This window comes from Rhinopithecus roxellana, chromosome 10, assembly GCF_007565055.1.
Source record: "Rhinopithecus roxellana isolate Shanxi Qingling chromosome 10, ASM756505v1, whole genome shotgun sequence".
Classification (NCBI taxonomy): Eukaryota; Metazoa; Chordata; class Mammalia; order Primates; family Cercopithecidae; genus Rhinopithecus; species Rhinopithecus roxellana.
In genome coordinates this window covers 66,734,685-66,752,107 of record NC_044558.1, presented here as the reverse complement: position 1 = coordinate 66,752,107, position 17,423 = coordinate 66,734,685, and the positions used below count along the sequence as shown (strand labels likewise).

At 38.2% G+C, this 17,423-nt stretch overlaps 1 pseudogene; it reads right to left on the bottom strand.

The window, feature by feature from the left end:
- LOC115900020 overlaps nt 1–17,423 on the bottom strand; it is a 35,146-nt pseudogene that overhangs the window by 13,896 nt on the left and 3,827 nt on the right.

Below are 17,423 nucleotides of genomic sequence, written 5' to 3'. Positions count from 1 at the left end.
CTTTTATAACAACCCATTTTCACAATAATGAACCCACTTCCACAATAATGACATTAACCTATTCATGAGGGAGCCTTCATGGCCTAATAACCTTTTAATGGTCCCATTTCTTAATACCATCCCATTGATAATTAAATTTTATCATGATTTTAGAGGAGACATTAAATCCACAGCAGTTAGTATAATCAAATTATGACACTTGGAAATGAGAATGGGACCAGCTATTCCTAATGCCCATGGTTTCTTGAAAAAGTGTGGATACTAGAAAAAATTTAGAGTTCTGTTAGAAGAGAGTGAGTAGGGACTAGCTATAGGGCAGGCAACCAAAGGTATCTGCTATAGCAAATTTACAGGCAGAGTAGCACAACATAAGAAGCAATTCACCACAGCCCCTGAAACTCCCAGTCTTAATCCAGGGTTTATTTGTGTCGCCTCAGTTTTCTAGAGTTAAAAGACTCCTAAGAGAAAAAAACAAAGGCCCAAAGAGTCAAGTTTGATGTTCATACAGGCTTTATTTTTCAATACTTTGTCCAGTTGTTCACCACAAAGGAAAGCCTTCTCTACTCTAGGAAGGAAATGCACCCTTAGTTTTACAAATTTATTCATCATTATTTCAGATGTGCCTACTCCATCCTCCAGATTTTGGTGCTGCTGACTAGAGTCTCTTAAATTGTTTGAGTATCTCTGTTACCAGAGGGATCACAGCTGTTTTCAACGTTTGTCACCTTTAAGAATCTTTTCTCTATTTCATAGGATTTTACAAAATTAGCACCTTTTGTCCCCTTTTTTTCTCCTTCCCCATCCCCATTTCATTTTCCACTGTCCTCACTCCTTTAGGCTTGGTAACATTCTAAGGGAAATGGCACTGCTGAGAATCTTCCCCAGGAAGCTCAGTGGAGGATACCATTAGTCTAACAATCCTTTTGGCTATTTCCAGTCTTTTCAATTTACAGAAATAAATCTGTGCTCTCAGCAAATGAAAACTATTTTCTAGCTATTATTTCTCAGTTTAGACATCACTCAATTACTTTCATAATTTGGTATTTTGTATCTAGCTTCCAAATACTCTAACCCAGAGCTGACAATACACTTCACTCACCTTACGTGCTTTCCTTCCAGAGTTATCCCCACTTCATTGTGTGTAAACTACAGGAAGAAACATTGACATCCTCACCCCAATTATGGCTCCATTCTCTCTCCCTTTGTCTAATTCCCTGAGAAGCAGCACAATAGTTGCCTCACACTTTCTGCTACCTGTTATTAGTTCCTTATTCTGCCTGTCCCTGTTAAGTGATTTGAGATAACTGTCTTTTTCAGGCTGGCTTACACATTAGTAAATGGCCTACCTACAGGTGCACTTATGTTTCAGGGTAATTTTTTCAGACAGGTCTTTAAAAGTGGACTCTGAAGCCTGTCAACTTGAAGGGTGAAGAGTTAGGAGTATCACAATCATTTTATGGCAAAGATTTATGCTTTAACATGTGAGCTTTTTGTTTTAATAGCTTTTTCTTTTTCTCTGATTACAAAAATAATACTTATTCATTGTGGAGAATTTGGGAGAAAACATGTTTCATTTATATAAGGACAGGCAGCTGTTAGAAGAGATGCGGAGGAGTATATTGAAGGCAAACATTCTAATGAATAGACTAAATCACATTCTGTACTCACACAGTTACTGTAATATGGATTCAAGGCAGAAATACAGATTGTCAGTCCTTATGCTGGCAGTTTATCAGTTGACACTTATTATTAACAGCTAAAACATCTTAAGATATTTCTTTTTTTAACCCATCCCCTCAAGCATTTATAAGATATTTCTTAATGAAATATGAATTTGGTTAATTCAGCAAATGTTCAGTATTAATTAGCTTGATTGTAATAATAATTTCACAATATATCTATATATCAAATCATCATATTGTACATCTTAAACGTGTACTATTTTCATTTGTCAATCATATTTTAACAAAGTTGGAGGGGGAAAATGTTCAATAACAAATATATACACATGTATTTAGTTTCTGCTACTAGAACAGTTCCAGGTACTGTTCTAGATCAGGGAGTATGACGGTAAATAAAACAAAGCCCTACTAAGGCAGCCAAAGAAATAGGTCCAGCACAGTGGCTCAGGCCTGTAATCCCAGCACTTTGGAAGGTCGAGGCAGGAGGATCATGAGGTCAGGAGTTCAAGACTAGCCTGGCCAACATGGTGAAATCCCGTCTCTACTAAAAAAAAAAAATACAAAAATTAGCTGGGCACAATGGTGGGTACCTGTAGTCCCAGCTACTAGGGAGGCTGAGGCAGGAGAACTGCTTGAACCCGGGAAGCAGAGGTTGCAGTGAGCCGAGATTGTGCCACTGCACTCCAGTCTGGGCAACAGAGTGAGACTCTGTCTCAAAAAAAAGAAAAAGAGAAATAACTCTATAAGATGAATCTTGAACAGAAGCCTGAAGGAAGTGAGGGACTCACCCATGTTGATACATGGGGGAGAACATTTCAAGCAGAGAGAAGAGCAAGTAGAAAAGCACTGAGGTAGGAGCTCGTGGGGTGTGTTGAGCAGCGAGGAGCTCATGAAGCAGCATGGAGGCCAGTGTGACCTGACTGGGGTTAAGAAGAGTCTGGTAAGGAGATGGGGTTAGAGAGGCATAAGAGGGTCAGATCATGTAGCCTTAGGCCATGTGGAAAGGACTTCTAATTTGACTTTGAGTGAGGTAGAAAGTCCTGGAGAATTTTGTGCAGATAGGATACAACTCAATTTTAAAAATTAATATAAATGGTAATAAGCAAACAATTACAAATGAACAACATGACATAAAGGGAGCACAGAGGAAAAGAACTAACATAAGTAACTTTGGAAGATAGTATTTTGACTGTATACTGTGTTTTATTCTGAGTTCTCCAGAAAAGCAAAACCAATAGGATATTATTATTATACATATATACTCTCTCTATATATATATGTAATATATACACACATACATATACATATATTTATAAATATACAGTCATAGGCTGCATAACAACATTTTAGTCAATGATGGACTGCATATATAACAGCGATCCCATAAGATTAAATTGTATTTTTACTGTACCTTTTCTACATTTAAATATATTTAGATACACAAGTACTTACCATTGTATTACAATTGCCTACAGTATTCAGAACAGTCACATGCTGTACAGGTTTGTAGCCTAGGAGCAAAAGGCTGTACCATATAGCCTTAGGTGTATAGTAGGCTGTACCGTCTAGATTGTGTATGTGTAGTCTATGATGTTCACACTAAGACAAAATCACCTAATGACACATTTCTCAAAGCTTATCCTGTCATCAAGCAATGTGTGACTGTATATATAAAGAGATGTATTATAAGGAGTTAGCTCATGTGGTTATGGAGGCCAGGAAGTTACAAGATTTACCATTGACAAGCTGGACTCTCAGGAGAACCAATGGTATAATTCCAGTCTGAGTTTGAAGGCCTGAGAAGCAGGAAAGCTGATGGTATAAATTCCAGTCTAAATTCAAGTCTGAAGGCCAGAGAGGACCAAGGTCCCAGCTAGAGGACCATCACATAGAAAGAAAGAATTCTTTCTTACTTAGTCTTTTATTCTATTCAGGCCTTCACCCAAATGAGATGAGACCCACCCACACTGAAGAAGGTTATCTGCTTCACTCAGTCTGTCCACTCAAATGTTAATCCCATCCAGAAACACTCTTACGGACACACCGGAAGTAAGGCTTAATTGAATATCTGGGCACCCTGTGGCCCAGTCAAGTTGACAAGTAAAATCAACGTCACATACTGTAAAACAAAGACAACTGATATACATAGATAACTGAATAAGTTATTCATTCAAGTCTTCTTTACATTAGAATTCCAATTTATAAATGCAGACAGATGGTAGAAATAGAAAATCATTCTTTGGTAAACACTATAGTAATAACTGTTACAGGCTAGCAATGTTGATGGATGTTTACAATTAGTAAACAAAAATGTGATGAGAAATAGGATATTTGCAGAGTCTCAGATTATCTCCCCACAAGATACTTTTTAGTTACAACAGGGAAAAAATCATAAATTCCAGGTGGAGAAACCTGGCAAGACCACATAATCAAAGTCAATATTGCTATTTGTAATATGAGGTTTATTGAAATCATGCACCTCCTGAGATGTACACTGAGAAGGGCACAATATTGCTTCTGGAGTCTTCTTGCCAAAAATTGATAACCTCTGTTGAATCATGAGAAAACATCAAACAAACCCAAATCGAAAGACTCTTCAAAATATTAAGGTCATAGAGAGTAAAGATAAAGGAATTGATCCAGATGGAGGAGAATAAGGAGACAGGAAAATTACACACAATGTGGGATCCTGAATTAAATTTTAGAGCAGAAAAAGGATAATTGGAGAAATTTGATTAAGTTCTACAGATTAGGTAATAGTATTGTATCAATGTTATCTTATAAAATAACATTAGGGCTGGGCACTGTGGCTCAGGCCTGTAATCTCAGCACTTTGGGAGGCCGAGGCAGTTGGATCACCTGAGGTCAGGAGTTCGAGACCAGCCTGGCCAACATGGCAAAACTCCATCTCTACTAAAAATACACAAAAAATTAGCCAGGTGTGGTGGCGCACACCTGTAGTCCCAGCTACTCGGAAGGCTGAGGCAGAAGAATTGCTTAAACCTGGGAGGTAGAGGTTGCAGTAAGCCAAGGTCATGCCACTCCACTGCAGCCTGGGCAATAGAGTGAGACTCTGTATCAAAAAAATAAAATAAAATAACATTAGGCTGCCAGTTAGTAAAAGTTATTTAGAAAATGATTATTACGTAGAAGACTATAATGAAATGTAATGATTCTAGGAAAAGGAGAACATGCTTAGAATATGAAAATTTAGAAATTCAAGTTGTAATGAATTACACAGTTTAAAATCATACAAAATATTCCAATCGGTTTGATATACATATTTAAAATAATTCAAGTTCCATACATCTTAAATCTGGCAACTTTATCTCCCAATTCATGTCCTTTAAATATAAGGACAAAGAACTGTGAACTGTTAGGTATCATCAAAGGAAAGGAAAAGTCATCTATACAGAAAGAGGAAAAACATTAGCTCTCCATAACTAAACTTTGAACCTATTAGCTCTCCATAACTAAACTTTGAACCTTTGCATTGCCTTTAGGGAAAGATTTTTCCAATTACTGCACTTTTAAATAATCAGTTTTATTCTTTCCTCTGAATTATGAAATACATAATATGTATGTCTCTGAACAAAGAATAAAAGAACAATTCTGTTTCCTTTGTCCTATTTCCTTCTCCATGAATTGACCTTTTCATTCACGTTCATTTCCATGAGAAGACTAAACCTGCTGTGCTCCAGGCTAGAGCTGGATGGACCATGTGGACTTTCTAGATAGTCTACAGTCTGTGCCCCTTTATACCAATATTCTTTCTCTATGTGTTTCAATATGTGTTTGTTTAGTGAAGTGGGACCTACTATGCTATATTCCACTATGTCACATGCATTTAACATAGTACGTCATTGATGGGAGACAGTTCTCCAGGGTCTCTACACATCTTGCAAGCAAGGCTCTGACTGCCCTTTGTTCCAAACCATTTGACCCAGGAGACTCGTATCTTCTACCAGCCTCCATGAAACAGTAGCAGGCTAATTTGTTAGCTTGCAAGGACAGTGACATGGTAGGCCCTTGGCAGTTTCTGGTAGTCCTTTTAACTTACTACAAGTATTCATTTCAGACACAGAATTTCAGGATTGGTGGCTCATCCCATAAGTGTACCATATGGTGGTACTTATGATCACTACGAAAACATTCATTTGAATCATGCTTAGCACCTGAGGGAGCTGGGGTTTTGTTTTGTTTTGTTTTGTTTTGTTTTGTTTTGTTTTGTTTTGTTTTTAACCATTTCTCCTAGAGGTCAGTGTCTCCTTTCCAGGTAAAGGACCAACTTTATGTTTCAGCCACCATGTACAGTCACTTTCAAAAACCTCACCGGTTTTTGCTTTTAAAAATCTTAGTTGGTATCATAGTCCTAATTTACGCCAATGATATTTTAACACTTCCATAGATGTATTCCCCAGTCAAGTGCCTCCTAACCTACTTATAATCTGGTTCTGCTACCTAAAAGAGTAAATGTATGTGTGTGGGCCTCCTGTTTCCAAGCAGGTGACAACAGCAACTCTGGGGTCCCAACTACTCATATTCCCTTAGAGCCCTCGTTCTGAGGATTGTCACATGAAGTCTCAAGGCAGAAATATGTAGTGTAGGACAGAGGAGTGTGTGTGTGCATGTGTGTGTGTGTGTGTGTGTGCATCTTCCTACTGCCTCCCCCAACAATAAGACTGTGATTAGCCTGTTTCTGCAAGCCTGTAAAATTATATTCATTACATTCTTGCCTGGTTCCATTTTAGAAACAACTTTGAAAATCTCAAACTAAGTATTTTTTGTTTTGTTTTGTTTTAGCAGGAATCCATGGGGTGGGGAGAAGAAGGGTGAGGAGATGCAGAAAGAGGGCACCAGATGGTATGGATCACATAGGAGACTGGATGGATGATTCTGACATGTCTTCTCTTAGGAACAGATGTGTTGCCAGGTTGCAGTAGTTCAGAAAGATGAGATGAGTACTTGCCATGAATCTTATCTTTTCTGTCAGGGATTTATTGCATAGAAATTGGATGTGGCTCCTTCTTTTATTTGTTGGCTTATAACCAAAGTAAAATGCTCCATATGCTGAAAGGAGCTACCCTATTTCATCTAATCTAAGGTTTCCTCCATTGTAAGACACTCTATTATTTTATGATCAACTCAGAAAGAAAAGTCACTGCCAATTAACTGTGACACATCCTATGTTGTGAGAGACATCCCAGTTTTAGAGATGCGAAAACATGAAGTACCTTGTGTTGTAGAATTGATGAAATATGATATGTAAATCAAGGGTTCCAAACTTTTTGCCGAAGCCATTTCATGGTGTTTTATGATCTGAATTATCGTGAGTCTGTGATCCTGAATAAATAACAATAGCTATGACCAATTATTGAACAAATAATGTGTTGCTTGTAACATTTACATTCATTATTTCCAGTCGTTTCAACTACATTGCAAGGAAGAAAGTATAAATTCCATTTTACAAGGCAGGAAGTTGAGCTCCTAGAGGTTAGATAAAGTATGAAGGTGAAGGTGCCAGGAGTGAGAGCTGAGATTGGAACCCAGCTAGGTCTCCCTTCAAAGCTGAGATGCCTTCAGTTACTCTAGGGAATTGCTCTTTTTGACGAAGCTGCCTGATTTGGGAATGCCTTTGAGAATGGTACTGTTATCTAAATATTTGTGGATTGTTTTAGAAACAAGTTCCCACCCATCACACAGTTGTCACCCAGCAATAATAGTGAGACTGGCTCCTCTGTTTCAGCTAGAGTTAAAAGTGAAAGGAGCGGAGAAGGGGTAGCTATTCACCCCCAAATAAATCATGACAGACATAATGGGCCTAATGTTTTGTGAAACTGCAAAGTGCTGCATCATTGTTTACCTTCTGCCAAGTCCTTATTCATGGCAGGGAGAAAGCCCCTTCAGAACTCCTGAAATGTTAGGGCTTCAAGTTCTTAAAGCACATGCATAAAGTATTTCTAGTACATTATGCAAAATATACTTTTTCTTTTTGTTTTTTTCTGTAATTTGAAAAAGTCTTCACCGTAGCCAAGAGCAAAATTTTAACTGATGGCAAAAGTATAAAGCCTTGAGGTAATGTTTAATCGCTATTTATTATTGTATCCAAAGAAGAGGCCTTGACAATATTGGCTGCTACTGAGTTGCCATGGCAGTAATCAGTCAAACAGGAATGGGATTTTGCAGCCTATTTAACCCTTTTTCTTACCCAGCAGTGCAAAGCTGATAGAAATAATTTCATTTTGCACGATACAAATTGTGCAAATAGGATGAGGCAAATATGTCCTTTTCTAACAAGTTTCCAGTCTTGCTCCCTGCTTCCCAAGCCATCACATTCCCTTGCACCCTTGCTCCATCCACACTGAACCACTTGCATTCTTGAGTGTGCCACAGTCTATGCCTTTGGGCTCAGGGCACACAGGGCTGCTTCTGCTTGGAACACCCTTTAGAACCTATTCTAGCCCCAACTCCTACTCCTATTCTGTTCTGTGACCATACCACCTCCTCCAGGAAGCCTTAAGCATCCTTTCCTCCATTCAGTATGAGTTAGACACACATTCTGAGTGCTCTGATAACACTCTATCTTAGCACATGTCACCTTGATCATAGTTGCCTATGGCAATCTTGGTAAAGAACATCTGGAGCTGGTCTGCCTGAGCCTGAAGCTCTCCTTCGTTACTTACCAGCTGTGATCTTGGCCAAGTCATTTGACCTCTCTAAGTCTCAACTTCCCCCTAATGTAAAAGGACAAGAATAATATCTACTTCACAGAATTACCGTGAAGATTAAGTGAGATGATCTAAGTAAAATGCTTAATGTTAATGAGTTCTCAATAAACATTATAGTAAAACTTGTCTCCTTCTAGAGTCTAAGCTCCATGAGGACAGAGACCATGTCTTTTATTTTTGAATATTCAGGACCTCACAAACATCAGGCACACGGAGAGCATTTCCTCATTGTCTAACACAATATGGTTAGACTGTGTTAGGAATGGGTTTCTCTATATAATTTTTCCTGTAGGTGGAGCTTACCCCTGAACACATAAAAAATACCATCTTGTTAATTATATTAATTTCAAAATTAATTCATTGGTGAAAATTTGGAATATACAGAATTATAAAGACAAAAACCATCTGTGGTTGGGTGGGATGGCTACACCTGTGATCTCAGTACTTTGGGAGACCAAGGCAGGAAGATGGCTTGAGGCTAAGAGGTCAAGACTAGTCTGGTCAACATAATGAGACCCTGTCTCTATGAGAAATTTTAAAAATTGGCCAGGCATGGGGTGTGCCTGCAATCCTACCTACTGGGGAGGCTAAGGCAGGAAGATCACATGAGCCCAAGAATTCAAGGCTGCAGTGAGCCATGATAATGCCACTGCACTTCAGCCTAGGTGACAGAGCAAGCCCCTGTCTCTTAAAAATATTATATTGAAATATTCCAATTTAAATTTTTTTCTAATGTTTTTCATTGTGGAAGTATATATAACGTAAAATTTATCATCTTAACCATTTTTTAATGTATAGATCAGTGTAAAGGTGTGTTAAACACACCCATAATGTGCTACTATCACCAGGATCCAGCTCTATAACTATTTTAATCTTGTAAAACTGAAACTCTGTACCTGTTACAGAACAGCTCTCCATTCCCCGCTTCTTCTAGTCCCTGGCAACCACCATACCACTTTCTGTCTCTATGATTTTTGACTTATAAGTACCTCAAATAAATGGAATCATATGGTATTTGTCTTTTGGTAACTGGCTTGTTTTACTTAACACAGTGTCCTCAAAGTTCATCCATGTTGTAGCATGTGTCAGGATTTCCTTCCTTTAAAGGTTGAATAATCTTCAATCATATATACTTACCACATTTCACTTATCTATTCATTTGTTGATGAATATATTTGTTGATGAATAATAGGGTTACTTCCACGTTTTACCTGTTATGAATAATGCTGCTATGAATGTGGCTATACAAACATTTCTTTGAATCCCTGCTTTCAATTCTTTTGTCTGTGTTCCCAGAAGTGGAATTTCTAGATCATGGTAATTCTGTCTTCAGTTTGTGACTGTTTTCCACAGCAACCATATCATTTTACATTTCCACCAACAATGCACAAGGGTTCCAATTTCTCCATATCATTGCTTAACATTTGTTATTTTCTGGAATTTTTTGTTTTGTTTTTTACAGTAGCCATCCTAATAGGTGCGAGGTAGTCTCCCTTTGCGGTTTTTGATTTGCATCTCCCTGATGATTAGTGAGGTTGAGCATCTTTTTATGTCCTTACTGACCATTTGCATATTTTTGAAGAAATACCTATAAAGTCTTCTGCCCATTTTTGAATTGGGTTGTTTGCTATTTTGTTGTTCAGTTTTATGAGTTCCATTTATATTTTGGATATCAATCCCTTATCAGATATATCATTTGCAAATATTTTCTTCCATTCTGTGGGTTGCATTTTACTCTATTGATACTGTCTTTTGATGCACAATTTTTATTGATACACAATATTGGTACATATTTATGAGGTACAGGTGATATTTTGTTACACACATAGACTGTAGTAATCAAGTCAGGGTATTGGGGTGTCCATCACTTCAAGTATTTATCACTTCTATGTGTTGGGAACATTTCAAGTCTTCTAGCTATTTTGAAATATGCAATACACTGTTATTAACTATAGTAACCCTACTCTGCTATTGATCATTAAAACTTATTCCTTCTGACTGTTTGTACCCATTAGCCAACCTCTTTATCTCCTGCCCCCGCCCACACGTAGCCTCTGTTACCTTTCTACTCTCTACCTCCATGAAATCAACTTTTTTAGCTCCCATGTATGAGTAAGAGCATGCAATATTTGTCTTTCTGAACTTAACATCATGTCCCATTCCATTCATGTTGCTGCAAATGACATGATTTTATTTTTTATTTTTTTTTTTTTAAGACAGAATCTCACTCAGTCACCCAGGCTAGAGTGCAGTGGTGCAATCTCGGCTCACTGCAAGCTCCACCTCCCGGATTCACACCATTCTCCTGCCTCAGCCTCCTGAGTATCTGGGACTACGGGTGCCCCCCACTACACCCTGCTAATTTTTTGTATTTTTAGTAGAGACAGGGTTTCACCGTGTTAGCCAGGATGGTCTCGATCTCCTGACCTCGTGGTCCACCCGCCTCGGCCTCCCAAAGTGCTGGGATTATAGGCGTGAGCCACCGCACCCGGCCCCGATTTTATTATTTTTTACAGCTGAATAGTATTCCATTATGTATATATATATACCACACTTTCTTTATCCATTTATCCATTGATGGACACTTAGGTTGATTCCACATCCTTGCTGTTGTGAATACTGCAATAAACATGGGAGTGCAGATATCCCTTTAATATACTGATTTATTTTCCTCTGGATAAATACCAAGTAGTGGGATTGCTGGATTGTATGGTAGTTGTTCTATTTCTAGTTTTTTTGAGAAATCTCCCTACTGTTTTCCACAATGGCTGTACTAATTGATATTCCCACCTACAGTGTATGAGTTCCCTTTTTTCTTCATCCTTGCCAGCATTAGTTATTTTTTTGTCTTTTGATAATAGCTATTCTGATTGGGGTGAGATGATATCTCATTGTGGTTTTTATTTGCATTTCTCTGATGATTAGTGATGTAGAGCATTTTGTTGGCCATTTGTATGTCTTCTTTCGATAAATGTCTATTCTTGGTTTTTGCCCACTTTTTAATGGTAATTTTTTTTGTTTGTTTTTATTTTTGTTTTTACTGTTGAGCTCTTGGATTTCCTTGTATATTCTGGATATTAGTCGTTTATTGAATGAATATTTTGTAAATATTTTCTCCCATTCTGTGGATTGTCTCTTCACTCTGTAGATTGTTTCGTTTGCTGTACAGAAGCTATTTAGTTTAGTAGAGTTACATTTGTCTACTTTTGGTTTCATTGCCTGTGCTTTTGAGGTCTTAATCATAAAATATTTGTCAGAACCAAAGTCCTAAAATATTTCTCTTATATTTTCTTCTAGTAGTTTTATAGTTTCGGATCTTATGTTTAAGTCTACAATCCATCTTGAGTTGATTTTTGTATGTGGTGACAGATAGGGGTCTAGTTTCATTCTTCTGCATAGAGATACCAAATTTTTCTAGCACCATTTATTGAAGACAGTGTCCTTTCCTCAGTGTATGTTTTTGGCGCCTTTGTCAAAAATCAGTTGGCTGTAAATATGTGGATTTATTTCTGGGTTCTCTATTGTGTTCCATTGGCCTATGTGTCTGTCTGTATACCAATATCATGATATTTTGGTTACTATAGCCTTGCAATATATTTTGAAGTCAGGTAGTGTGATGCCTCTAGCATTGTTCTTTTTGCTTCCAAATTTTTAAATGTTCATGAAGTCCAATTTTTTTTATTTTGTTGTTGTTGTTGGCTATGTTTTCCTTTACTTTTCTTTTCTTTTTTTTTTTTAATTTTGAGATAGGATCACTCACTGTCACCCAGGTTGGAGTGCAGTGGTGCAATCACAGCTCACTGAAGCCTCAAACACTTGACCTCAAGAGCAATCCTCTTGTCTCAGCCTCCTGAGTAGCTAGGATTATAGGAATGCACCACCATGTCCAGCTAATTTTTTAAATAAATATTTTTGTGGAGATTGAGTCTTACTCATTGCCCAGGCTGGTTTGAACTCCTGGGCTCAAGTAATCTTCAATGTTTCAGCCTCCCAAAGTGCTAAGATTATATGTGTGAGCCACACTACCCAGCCAGCATCTTTCATGTCTTATCCAAGAAATCAGTGACAAATCCAAAGTTTTGATGCTATTTTCATGTTTTCTTCTAAGATTTTTACAGTTTTAGATTTTACATTTAGTTATTTGCTATGTTTGAATATGGTTTTTCCCCGCTAAAACTCGTATTGAAACCTCGATTCCCTGTGTGGCAATGTTGGCAAGTGAAACCTCTAAGAGGTGGAGCCTGATGGGAGGTATTTGGGTCATGAGGACTCTGCCCTTCTGTGTGGTTCGGTGCTGTTCTTGCAGTAGTGAGTGCACTCTCATTCTGACAAAACTGAATTGCTTATAGCAGGAATGGATTAGTTCCTTCAGGAGTGAGTTGTTATAAAGCCAGAATGCCCCTCAGGTTTTGCCTCTTGACATCTTTTCACTTCCCCTTTGACCTTCCACCATGTGGCGTTGCAACACAAAAGCCTTCACCAGAAGCCAGATGAATGCTGGCGCTATCTTTCTCGAAGTTACCAGCTTGCAGAACCATGAGCTAAGTAAACTTTTCTTTATAAATCACTCAGTCTCAGTTATTCTGTTATAGCAACACAAAGAAGTCAAAGACAATCTTTGATCCATTTTTAGTTTTGTTTTTTGTTTTTTGAGACAGAGTTTCGCTCTGTCGCCCAGGCTGGAGTGCAGTGGCGTGATCTCGGCTCACTACAAGCTCCGCCTCCCGGGTTCATGCCATTCTCCTGCCTCAGCCTCCCGAGTAGCTGGGACTACAGGCAACTGCCACCATGCTCAGCTAAATTTTTGTATTTTTAGTAGTGGCGGGGTTTCACCATGTTAGCCAGGATGGTCTCAATCTCCTGACCTCTTGATCTGCCCACCTTGGCCTCCCAAAGTGCTGGGATTACAGGCGTGAGCCACCATGCCCAGCCAGTTAATTTTTATATATGGTGTTAGATAAGGTGATATATGCTGTCAGAAAACTGGGTGTTCTTTTATATGTGAATATCCAGTTTTCTAGCACAATTTGTTGAAAAGATGGTGTTTTCCTCATTGAATGATCTTAGTACTGTTATTGAAAATTATTTCACCACATATGTTAGGGTATGTTTCTGGGCTATTTTATTTCATTGGTGGATGTGTGTGACTTTATGCCAGTACCACCGTGTTTTGATTACTACAGCTATATAGTAAGTTTTGAAATCAGGAACTGTGAATCCTTTTATAATAGTCTATTTAGCGTTTCTATAAAGAAATACCTGAGGTTGGGTGATTTATAAGGAAATGAGGTGTGTTTTGGCTCACAATGCAGAGTGTATAAGAAGTCTGTTTTGCATTTCTATAAAGAAATACCTGAGATTGGATGATTTATAAAGAATTGAAGTATATTTTGGCTCACAATTCTGTAGTGTGTACAAGAAGTCTACTTTGCATTTCTGTAAAGAAATACCTGAGGTTGGGTGATTTATAATGAAATGAGGTTTATTTTGGCTCACAGTTCTGCAGAGTGTACAAGAAGCATAGTGCCAATATCTGCTTCTGATGAGGGCCTCAGGAAGCCTAAAATCACGATGGAAGGCAAAGGGGGAGCAGGCATGCAACATGGTGAGAGAGGCAACAAGAAAGAGAGAGAGGAGGGAGGGGCCAGACTCTTTTTAACAAGCAGATCTTATGGTAACTCATAGAATAAGAACTCATTCATTACTGCAAGGGAGGTACACCCATGACCATTAATAAGGGATCTACACTCATGACCCTAACACCTCCCATCAGGCCCTACCTCCAATATTGGGGATCACATTTCAACATGAGATTTGCAAGGGACAAATATCCAAATTATATTACACCCAGCTTTGTTTTTTTGCAAGATTGCTTTGGCTATTCAGGGACCACCTAAGATTGCCTGTGAATTTTAGGATGGGTTTTTCTATTTCTGAAAATCTATCTTTGGAATTTTAATAGGGATTGCATTGAATCTGTTGATGACTTGGGGAAGCACTGACATCTCAACAATATTAAATCTTTCCATCCATGAACATGGGATGCCTTTCTATTTATTTATGTCTTCTTTAATTTCTTTTAGCAATGTTTTGTAGTTTTCAATATTTACATTTTTATTTTCTCACTTAAGTTAGTATCTAAGTATTTAATTCTTTTGATGCTATAGATCAGATTGTTTTTATAATTTTCTTTTCAGTTGGTTCATTTTTAGTGTATAGAAATGCAACTGAATTTTGTGCATTGACTTTGTATCCTACTACTTTGCTGAATTTATTTATTACTTCTAACAGTTTTTTGATGAATTAGAGTTTTCAACATATAAGATTATATCATCTGCGAACAGAGACAATTCTACTTTTTTCTTTCTGATTTGAAGGTCTTTTACGTCTTTTTCTTCCCTGAATACTGTGTTTACAACTTCCAGTTCTATGTTGAATAGAAGTAGCAAAAGTAGGCATCATTGCCTTGTGCCTGATTTTAGAGAAAAAGCTTTCAGTCTTTCACCGTTGAGTTTTATGTTCATAGTGAGTTTTTTCACATATGGCTTTTATTATACTGAGGCAGTTTCCTTCTATTCCTAATTTGTTGATTTTTTTTTTTAATTATGAAAGGCTGTTGAATTTTGTCAAATGCTTTTTCTACATCAATTGAGATAATCATGTGTTTTTTTTCCCCCCTTGTCTTGTCTCAGTCCATTTGGTGTTGCTATACCAGAATACCCATGGCTGGATAATTTATAAAGAAAAGAGGTTTATTTAGCTCACAATTATGTAAGTTGGGAGATTCAATAACATAGCACCCAACTTCTGGAAGGCTACAGTCTGGCTAAAAACATGGTGGAGAAGCCGAAAAGTGAGCAGGCATGGGCAAAGATATCACATGGTGAGGGAGGAAACAAGAGAGTCTAGGAAGCAAAAAACTCGCCGCTGTAACAACATGCTTTCTGGTAAATAATCCATTCTGTGAGAGCAACAACTCACTCACTCCTATGGAAGGGCATTAATCTACTTATGAGGGATTAATCCTTATGACCCAAGCACCTCCCACTAGGCCCCTCCTCCCTACAGTGCCAAACTGGGGATCAAATTTCAACATCAGTTTTGAGAGTAATAAACCACATCTAAACCATAGCATTTTGTCCCAGGCGCCAAAAGTCATGTTCTTCTCACATACAAAATAGAAACATTTGTTCCCAATAGTTTCAAAAGTCTTAACGTGCTCCATCACCAAATCAAAAGTCCAAAGTCTCATCTGACAGCCTGTGAAAATGTTTTTAAAACTTACTTTAAAGATGCAATGGTGGGACAGACATTGGGTAAACATTCCCACTCCAAAAGGGAAAAATAGGCCAAGAGAAGGGAGGAACAGGCCCCATACAAATCTAAAACCAGCAGGGCATACAATTAAATCTTAACACTCCAAAATAATCTTTCACTCTATGTGCTGCCTCCTGGACACACTGGTATGGGGATTGGGTTCCCAAGGCCTCAGAAAGCCGCACCCCAGTGGCCTTGTTGCATGGGTTGGAGGCTAGTGCCTGTAGCTTTCCCAGGTAAGTGTTTCACACTGCCAGTAGTTATACAATTCTGTGGTCTTGACAGTGGCCATGTTCCCACAGATCCACTAGGCATCACCCCTGTGGGAGCTTCTCTGGTGGCTCCACCCTTGTGGCAGGTTTCTGCCTGGGCTCCCAGGTTTTCCATTACATCCTCTGAAATCTAGGTGGAAACCTCCACACCTCCATCACTCTGGCATTTTGCATGCCTGCAGAATTAGGGCCATGTGGACCTGGATGCTGCCACGGCTTATGGCTTGTACTCTTTGGAGCAGCAGCCCAAGCTGTATATGTGGCTAGTTGAGTCACAATGGATTAGCTGAAACAGCCAGGATGTCGTGAGCAGTGTCCTGAGGCAATCCTGGTCAGTGTGCCTATGGGGAATAGTTGGAACTGTCCCCTGAAACCATTCTGATCTCCTAGGCTTCCTCTGGCCTCCTCTGGTAGCTGGTCAAGCTGGGCCTTAGGAGACCAATGTTGGCCTGCCCAGGTACTACTCGAGAGTTTTACTCTGGAGGGGCTCCTTTGAGCTCGGGTTTGCAAATTCCCAACTGGGATTGTTTTGCTCAATTTTCATCTTAGATGCTATCATCATCTTCTAAGTCCAAACTGTGGTTTGTAATAAGACAACATTTTTTTCCTTTTGGACTTTCAGCGTACAGTATAGAACAAACCCCACCAGAGACATATCTGAGTTAGCAAAACATTTACTCCATTTCCCTATAGCAAATTATTCCACATAGTACTGCTTGTGATTGCAAAGATACCACTGTTTTACAGCCAATAATGAATGAATGATGGGAAATTTTACTAGAATTGCTTTTCATTTTTTTCAGCTTTATAAAAGTTTTCACATTTTCACATATATGTTTCCAAAGAGTGAACGTGCATGGGGAAAGATTCTGAGAATTAATTTCGCACATATTTTAACAACTCGAGAGAGAACATATATCATTTATTGTCAGTTGTTTCAATAATGTTTCTACAATGAAAGAATTCACAGGGCTAAAAAGTTATATTCTGTATTTAATTTACTTGTGCAAATGTCTATATAGGCTTTTATTACTAACTCCATGATTTTCTATCATCACTTAAAGCTAGTGGACAAATGTTGACTATTTGACACAAAACCTTGTTCTTCCATTTTAAAAAGTTTTTCCAAATGGTGGATTTAAGGCTCTCTTTGGAGCCGATTTTATTATTCTGTTACATAAGAATGTGTTCAGGGACGACGAAGGCATAATGTGCAAATTAGTCCTCTATTCAATTAAAAGTTCAATACACAGTATTAATTTGACCTTAGATTAGTAGGCAAAATTATAAATTTAGTGACCAAGCAGAATCATATGTCAACAGCTATAATATTAAAATCATTACTGTAGCATGATTTCTTTAGGCTACATCTGAGAACTGTTCTTTCCTGTCATCACAAATGATTTTGTCATGCCCACTCCCCC